Source organism: Perca fluviatilis, chromosome 5, assembly GCF_010015445.1.
Source record: "Perca fluviatilis chromosome 5, GENO_Pfluv_1.0, whole genome shotgun sequence".
Taxonomy (NCBI): domain Eukaryota; kingdom Metazoa; phylum Chordata; class Actinopteri; order Perciformes; family Percidae; genus Perca; species Perca fluviatilis.
The window spans coordinates 42226677-42235308 of NC_053116.1; the positions used below are offsets into that span (position 1 = coordinate 42226677).

The following is an 8632-nucleotide window of genomic DNA, read 5'->3' on the forward strand; positions in this document are numbered from 1 at the left end:
ACACACAACACACACACAGACAGAGACACACACACACACACACACACACACACACACACACTGAGAACACACACACACACACACACACACACACACACGCACATTTGCTATCTCGTCAGCACACCGGACAACGCATGTGCACCTCGTTCACTTCCTGACAGCTAACACACCACCAGCAGAAGGAAGCAGGTCTCTACCTCTGGAAGTAGAGAGGAAGCAGGTCTCTACCTCTGGAAGTAGAGAGGAAGCAGGTCTCTACCTCTGGAAGTAGAGAGGAAGCAGGTCTCTACCTCTGGAAGTAGAGAGGAAGCAGGTCTCTACCTCTGGAAGGTAGCTTCAGTGTTGAGCCCCCTTACCTGGGACAGATGGTCTTTTAAAACATGTGGCCTCCACCATGACATTCATAGTTTAAAGAAAAGAAGAAGAAGAACAGTGCTTAATTGTCAAACCCAATATGAAAATACTAGGGATGGGTATCTCCAATGATTCCTAAATGTATTCAGATTCTCAAGGTTCTGATTGGATTACATTTCTGAAATATCAGTTCCAACACCAGTTTATTTAGTTTGGATATAAAAGAGATTCAAGAAGAACATTTAATGTGATCTTATTTAAACTGTATTTGACTACTTATCATGTAGACTTCTTCCCTTTTCTCATGAACCAATCAGCTGGCCCTTCATCCAGCCCATAATAACCTACCTGTACCGTTGCTGCTGCTGCTGCTGTTTCTCTGTCTCCTCTTCTGTCCTCACGTCCCTTTTGCGGAACGTAGGCAGCCGTTAGTCACTCGGTAAGAGAAAAAGACATTTAGTGAATTAAATCCTATCTAATACTGGCTATGCCTTGTTGTGAATAGAACGAAAGAGAGCTGTGTCTGAATCCACTGTCGTCATGGAGTTAAAGGCAGTGAATTCCATTAAAATGGTGAGTCATTTCTTAACACTAGGTTCACTAGCATCCATGTTAATCGGTGCTAATCATGGATGTATTAAGAGAACGGTGCTAATACTGTCTATTGCTAATAGTGCAAAGCTAACGGGTTAGCTAAGATGCTGTATTCATATGCTAATAGGGTAATTAGCCACAAAAGGCTAGCGGAGTACTGTGTATTGCCTGTGAAAAGGCTAATGATTATATCTATTGGTTATAATAATAATAATAAATTGAATTTATATAGCTTTTCATGGACTCCAAAGCTGCTTTACAGGGCAGGGTAGATTATAAAAACATAACAAAACAAAACGGAGCAAACAAAACAAGTAGAACAAAACAAGATACAGATGAAAAAGGGGAGGGGGGGTGGTGGACTATGGGTAGGCTGAGGTGAAGAGATGGGTCTTGAGGCGGGACTGGAAGATGGTGAGGGACTCAGAGGTGCGGATCTCTTGGGGGAGGGAGTTCCAGAGCCTGGGAGCTGCTCTGGAGAAGGCTCTGTCCCCAAAACAGCGCAGGTTGGACTTTTGGATGGAGAGGAGACCAGCTGAGGTGGATCTGAGGGACCGTGAGGGTTGGTAAGGGGAGAGGAGGTCAGTGAGGTATGAGGGGGCCAGATGGTGGAGGGCTTTGTAGGTGAGGACCAGGATTTTGTAGGTGATCCGGTGGGAAATGGGAAGCCAGTGGAGTTGTTTTAGGACTGGAGTGATGTGGTGCCAGGATTTGGAGCAGGTAATGAGGCGGGCGGCTGAGTTCTGGACCAGTTGGAGTCGGTTGATGTTGGTAGAGCTGATGCCGAGGAGAAGTGAGTTGCAGTAGTCCAGTCGGGAGGAGATGAAGGCGTGAATGAGTCTTTCAGCAGCGGGGGGTGTGAGAGAGGGTCTGATTTTGGCGATGTTGCGGAGGTGAAAGAAGGAGGTTTTAATGACTTGACGGATGTGAGGCTCAAGGGAGAGGGTGGAATCAAAGATAACGCCAAGGTTGCGGGCCTGGGGAGATGGGGAGACAATGGTGCCGTCGATGGTGAGAGTGGGGTTATTGGTTTTGCTGAGTGTGGATTTGGAGCCGATCAGAAGGAATTCTGTTTTGTCGCTGTTGAGTTTGAGGAAGTTGTGTTGCATCCAGGTTTTAATAGCTGACAGACAGGAGTTGATGTGGGAGAGGGGAGGATTGTGGGGGGATTTGGTGCTGAGGTAGATCTGGGTGTCGTCGGCATAGCAGTGGAAGTCCAGGTTGAAGTGGCGGAGTATCTGACCAAGAGGGAGGATGTAGATGATGAAGAGGAGGGGCCGAGTACGGAGCCTTGGGGAACACCTTGAGTGACTGTGGCTGTGGCAGAGGTGTGGTTATGGAGAGAGATGAAATGGGATCTGTTGGAAAGGTAGGAGTGGAGCCAGCTGAGTGCAGTACCTTCGATACCGAGGTCTTTGAGTCTGGTGAGCAGGATGTTATGGCTCACAGTATCGAAGGCTGCACTCAGGTCGAGGAGGATGAGGATGTTGAGGGAACCGGTGTCAGCAAAGGTGAGGAGGTCGTTGAGGACTTTGAGGAGAGCGGTTTCTGTGCTGTGTAGGGGGCGAAAACCAGATTGGAGAGGTTTGAATAGGTTATTGGCATGAAGATGGGTTTGTAGTTGTGAGGCGACTATGCGTTCCAGGGTTTTAGACAGAAAGGGGAGGTTGGATATTGGGCGGTAGTTGTTGAGAGAGGAGGGATCCAGACCAGGTTTTTTAAGGATTGGGGTGACAGCGGCAGTTTTGAAAGCAGAGGGGACAGTTCCAAGGGACAGTGAGGAGTTGAAGAGGTTAGTGAGGTAGGGGCATAGGACCGGGAGGCAGGACTTCAGAAGTGGAGTAGGGAGGGGGTCAAGGGAGCAGGTAGTGGGTTTGGAAGAGCTGATGAGTTTGGAGATTTCAGGAGGAGTGACTGGGTCAAACTGGGAGAGGAGGAAGTGTGGAGGAGGGGTCGGGAGGTCTGGAGGGATGGGGAGAGGAGGGTCCAAGGTAGGTGCTGGAGTAGATCCTGGAAGGTCAGATACAGGGGATAGAGATTTGTAAATGAGATTGATTTTGTCAGTGAAAAAGTGGAGGAATGAGTTGCAGAGATCCGGAGTAGAGGTAAGGAGGCTGTTGGTCCGAGGCTTGATGAGGTTGTTCAATGTGGAGAAGAGGGTTCTGGGGTTTTGGCAGGGGTCGGTGAGGATGGTGGAGAGGTAGGCAGATTTGGCAGCAATGAGGGCATCTTTGTAGGCGGTGAGATGGGATTTATAGGCTTCATGATGGACTGTGAGGGATGATTTCTTTGTCAGACGCGTGCGGGCGGCCAGTTTGTTTCATTTTCCGGAGTGCAGGTGTGTACCAGGGTGAAGAGGTGTTAAAAGTGACGAGTTTTGTTTTGAGGGGCCGGGGTGTTGAGGGAGGTAGACAAGGTGGAGTTGAGGTGGTCTGTGAGGTCATCGGGTGAGGTGAGGGTGGAGTCCAGGTGGAGAGCAGGTCAGAGAGATGGTGGGGATTGATAGATTTGAGGTTGCGGAAGGTGATTTCCCTGAGGAGGCGTGGGGCGTGGGTTGGAGAAGGGATGGTGAACCGTATCAGTTTGTGATCAGAGAGGGGAAAGAGGCATGGATGGAAGTCGAAGCACTGGTTGGTTGGTGGAGCAGACCAGGTCGAGGATGTGACCTTTTCATGGGTGGGGGAATATGACATGTTGGGTGAGAGAGAAGTTATCCAGTAAAATGTTGAATTCTGATGAGAGCTTGCAGGTGGGGGAGTCCATGTGGATGTTTAAGTCACCGAGTAGCAGCAGACGTGGAGAGAGATGAGGCTAGTGTGAGGAGTTCAGTAAAATCAGAGAGGAAGGAGGGATTTGGGTTTAGGTGGCCGGTAAATGAGGATGACTGTCATGGAGGAAAGAGTTTTGAAGGCGGGATATTCAAACGATGATACTGAGGGGGAAGGTGAGTTCTGTGATCCGGAAGTTCTGATTGAAAATAACGGCGAGGCCACCCCCACGGTGGGAGGGGGCGGGTTTGCAGATGTAGTTGTAGCCAGGGGGATGCTTGGTTGAGGGAGAAGAAGTCGTTGGGTTGTTGCCAGGTTTCGGTAAGCAGAAGGAAGTCAAAAGTGTTGTCGAGGATTAGTTCATGGAGGGCAGGGGCTTTATTGTTGAGCGATCGGGTGTTGAGGAGGGCAAAGATGGCATGGTGAGAGGGTGGAGTGATCTGAGGTTGTCCCGGTTAGCAGTGCGTGTGGTCGCGGGGTGTGGGGGTATTGCAGTTGAGGGGGACAGTGAGCCGATTAGCAAATGATTGGAGAGTATGATTGAGTGTATGTGAAGTGGGGAAAGCACTGTAGTCCGGTCCGGGTTTTCTGTGTAGCCTGATGATGCGTTCAGCCCTATGTGAACCAGTGGGTGAAGCATTCAGATGACGTGGGACAGGTGCAACAGAGCGGCAGGTGACCAGATGGATGGAATGGATTGTCCGTGGTGGAAGAAATCAAACTTGCGGAGAGCTTCTGTGGATGTAACGCGGCTCGACATAGAAGTCCGAGGCTGTTTGATGACTGGGATGCAGGATGGAATGGAGTAGTTGACCAATGGACTAGTTGCAGAGTTGAATATTTGATCATGATGCCGGCGCGGAGGGACGGAGAGCTCCCGTGAATAGTGGTTAGCCGTGGGCTAGGAGCACAGAGGTGGAGGTGGAGATGGATGAATGGGGTGATTGCCAAAATGATCCACAGCATGACCGAAGAGGAGGAATGTCTAGTCTTGGTGCGGCTCGCATCTGGTGGAGGTTGCCTATGAGGAGGAGGTCAGCAATCGGGTTAGCCGCCCGAAGCAGCTAGGATTAGCCGCACGCGTTTGGTGAACGGGGGGCAGCTAGCGGCTAACCGCGAAGCAAGAGTCCGGTCAAAGGAGCCCAGGCGGGGAACCAGCAGAGAGACTGTCCAGAGGTACAGAGACTGTCCAGAGGTACAGAGGCTGTCCAGAGGTACAGAGGCTGTCCAGAGGTACAGAGGCTGTCCAGAGGTAGGGGGTACAGCGAACACAAACACAAGAGAATAGCAGATGAATAGCAGACGGAAAAGAGGGCGAATAACCAGCGCCAGCATCCTCTCACGTCGGTTGTATCGTTATTAATGATGATGATGATGATGTTATGGAGAGTAATGTTGCTTTTCAACACTATTGCTAGCTGTGGGTATTTGTTGAATGAATGTTAGTACAAGTTGTGTTTTTAATTGTTTAACTGGAGTTTATGAAGAAGTAACTCAAAGAGGCTAATTTTTAGTGCATTCTTTCTAATATTACCTGTGCAGGGAGGGATAAATAAGCACGCATGTCTTAATGCCTCTAAATCACAACACTGTAGCTTAAGTTATGGGAAAATAATACAATTTGAGAGATTTTTACATGCAATTTATGCAATTATATTAAGAATAGTGTTAATGTTACTAATGTAGGTTCCATAAAACTTGAATTAGAAATGTATTTTTTGTATAAAGGTTACCTATTAATATAAATGTACTTTTGATACCTGAAAGGGATTTATATACTTTTGATACTTAAGAGACGACATTTGAGGACCGGTTGTACAACTGAAAGATTTAGATATTTCAATATGGGTTAATTGAAATATCACTTCATTATTTTTCATTGTAGCCTAAGCAATTGATTTTATTTCTGAATAGTAATTGAGAGAACTGGTTTACCTCATCTACAGGTGGAGGAGGTGGAGATTTGAGAAGCGCTATACGCGGGAGGTCCGGTCCAGAGAGGGATATTGGATCACATTGATTCTTCAGATCCCAGAGTCTTCCAGGGGTTACAGATTCCCAGTTCAGTGGGCTGGGTGGCAGCTACAGGATCAAGACTCAGAATTTATACAGATTGCCCCGGATTCCTTCTTCATGGTGGTAGGACAAACAGAAACCAAACTCATATGGGCTCGCACGTTGAACATCTCTGAACTCTTGTCATCAAAGAACAATTGAGCTCATAGAACTGAAAAGGGTTTCTTTTATGAGCGCACTTTATTATTTTAGTTGTTATTTTTCATACCTGTGTTTTATCTGTATATGTGTATGCCATGTTTCTGTGTATATTAATACACTTCTCAAACTTTATCCTGGTTTCCTAGTCTCTTTATTGATGTTAAATTCTCTGGCTCTTAACAATCTAGTTTTCTTCTGGTTCTGGTCCAAATTCACACTGATATCAACTAGATAACACTACTACGAGCTATTTTATAAATGTACATTCTTACTACATTGTAATAAGGGTTACAAATACTTTTTGACTTGTGTTTCTGTTGTATCTGCTAGCCTTTGCAACTCATTTATAAATGCTTTGTAAAGCATAGAAAGTCCTCACTTTAGATGGGCTCACACAGTATACTTAACTAACCAGTAGTAACTCATGAGTTAATCATGGATTGATGTGTTGGTAAGTGCTTGTTAAAGATGTATTAACACACTAACTATCCGTAGGCATATTTCTGAAGGCATGTCCAAATAGAACAATACATGTGTGTGTCCAGGTTCTGTTAGCCTTTGGAACTCATTTATAAATGCTTTGTAAAGCATAGCAAGTACTCACTTTAGATGTATATTCATGAGAATTAACATAGGAGCAGTGCTTTACAAATGATGAACAAAGCATTTAGCAATAGATAGTAACTGGTTTATAATGGGAAAATTATTTAATTTACTAATGTTTTTATGGGAAAATTATTTAATTTACTAATGGTTTTTGCAATACTTAGAAAGTGTCAAACTTCTATTTATAAACATAATTTTCGAGAGCCTTATTTACTATGAACAAACCATTTATGAGTGTGTATACAAATGCTTTATTCATGAGAATTAACATAAGAGCAGTGCTTTACAAATGATGAACAAAGCATTTAGCAATAGATAGTAACTGGTTTATAATGGGAAAATTATTTCATTTACAAATGGTTGTTTCATTATTTGCTAAGTATAAATCATATACTTACAAACATATTTTTCAAGATAGGCTAATTTACTATGAACAAACCATTTATAACTATGTGAACAAATGCTTTACTGATGATGAATTATGTAAGAACAATTAATTAATGATGAACAAACCATTAACTAATAGGCTTATTTAATATGAACAAACCATTTATAACTGTGTGAGCAAATACTTTACTCATGATGAACTATGTATGAACAATTAATAAGTAATAATGAACAAACCATTAACTAATAGTTAACTAATGCTTAATAAAAGATGAATAATGGATAGTTATTATAAAGTGCTACCCAAAAATATTATAAATTTTATTAATTAAACCATGTAAACCCTTTTCTGGTCCAACCTCTGAATACAGTTATGAACCTGAAAATGAACATAATATGAGCACTTTAACGTACATTTACTTTCTGAACTGGGAGAATGTTCTTTTCTGTTTAGTATTTGTAATCCATAGCTCGTCTACGGAAACTGAAGATCTCTGTTGATGTTCACCAACATTTACACAATAAGACTGGAGACGTATGGAGGCTGGGATGCTGGTTTTAGTTGACTAAAATGTTATGTAGCCTAAAATAAAGAATGTAAGAATCACTACAACAATAATAAATGGAAACTAAACTATTCATTACATATGAGTTAGTGTCACTAAAGAGAATAATGGATGCATCAGCTGATTGTTGCAGCTCTATTCTGCTCCGTCACATCTTTGAGGAAAGAACCAGACTTTTCTCTCATGAAAACGGCAAGCAACTCAACATTACAGCTCCTCCCTCTTCCTCCTCCTCTTTTTGGTCTTCTTGTCTTCCTTGTGGAAGACTTTTCCATCGGCCCTGCTTCCTCCAGCTCAATTTGATGTTGTCGTCCAGCCCCTGGGCCCCTCAGCTTCTGCTTCAGCTGAGACACAAAAATTATCTTATCTTATTTGTTTTTCATAAAGGTAAAACAGTATAAAACCTGATTTACCTGCTTCAACATGGCCTCCATCACAGCAGGGTCATTCAGATCCAGATTCTTCTTGTTCTCAAACTTCACTTTCATCACTTTCTTTGAAGTAGACACCACTTTGTAAAAATCAAACAAACTTTATGAGTTCAAACATTTCTGTCTGGATAATAATCAGCATCCTGTTCATTCCTCATCATCAGTTTAAACAATAGATTCAACACTAACTGATCATCTGCAGCTGATCACCACTGCATGCTAACTTTACTAACTATTCCATGGAAATGATCCACATCATCATGTTCACATTTACTCTCCACAACCTGATGTTTTCTCTTGTTTTTGTGTTATTCTCATGTGATGCGAAAGTAAACCTGAATCTAAATGTAAAAGCTGTTTGAATCCTGGGTTGCCTCACACCTGGACCGTAGCAAATGAACGCTCTCTCCATGTCACAGGGCCAGTCCTCCCAGGCTCCTGATTGGCTAAATTTGCAGCACGCACAAGTGTCGTTGTTGTTATCAGGTTGGCCGTTCTTCCAGAAGCTGAATGAGGGAGGTACTTCCATCTGACCACTTCCAGGAGTCTCTGAAAAGGCCGATCCAGCCCCAGATATAGTGTACTCCAGGTAGGATCGCCTGCACCTTCTGGTTGTCTGTCATGTTCCTCACACTGGCCAGGTCTGTATAGAGAGCTCTGCAGTAGCTCTGGGCTTCAGTCCATGTCATTTCCAGTGTTGATGGGAGAC

The 8632-nt window shown here is 44.1% G+C and overlaps 1 long non-coding RNA gene across 1 annotated transcript in view; it reads right to left on the reverse strand.

Moving 5' to 3' along the window:
* LOC120558571 overlaps positions 1 to 8370 on the reverse strand; it is a 37891-nt gene extending 29521 nt beyond the window's left edge. The window contains exons 1-2 of the long non-coding RNA XR_005639150.1: positions 8305 to 8370; positions 7906 to 8003 (exon numbers count right to left, since the gene is read on the reverse strand). This is a non-coding gene — a long non-coding RNA (uncharacterized LOC120558571). The remainder of the gene's footprint in view (positions 1 to 7905; positions 8004 to 8304) is intronic.
* Between the last annotated feature and the right edge of the window lie 262 nt (positions 8371 to 8632).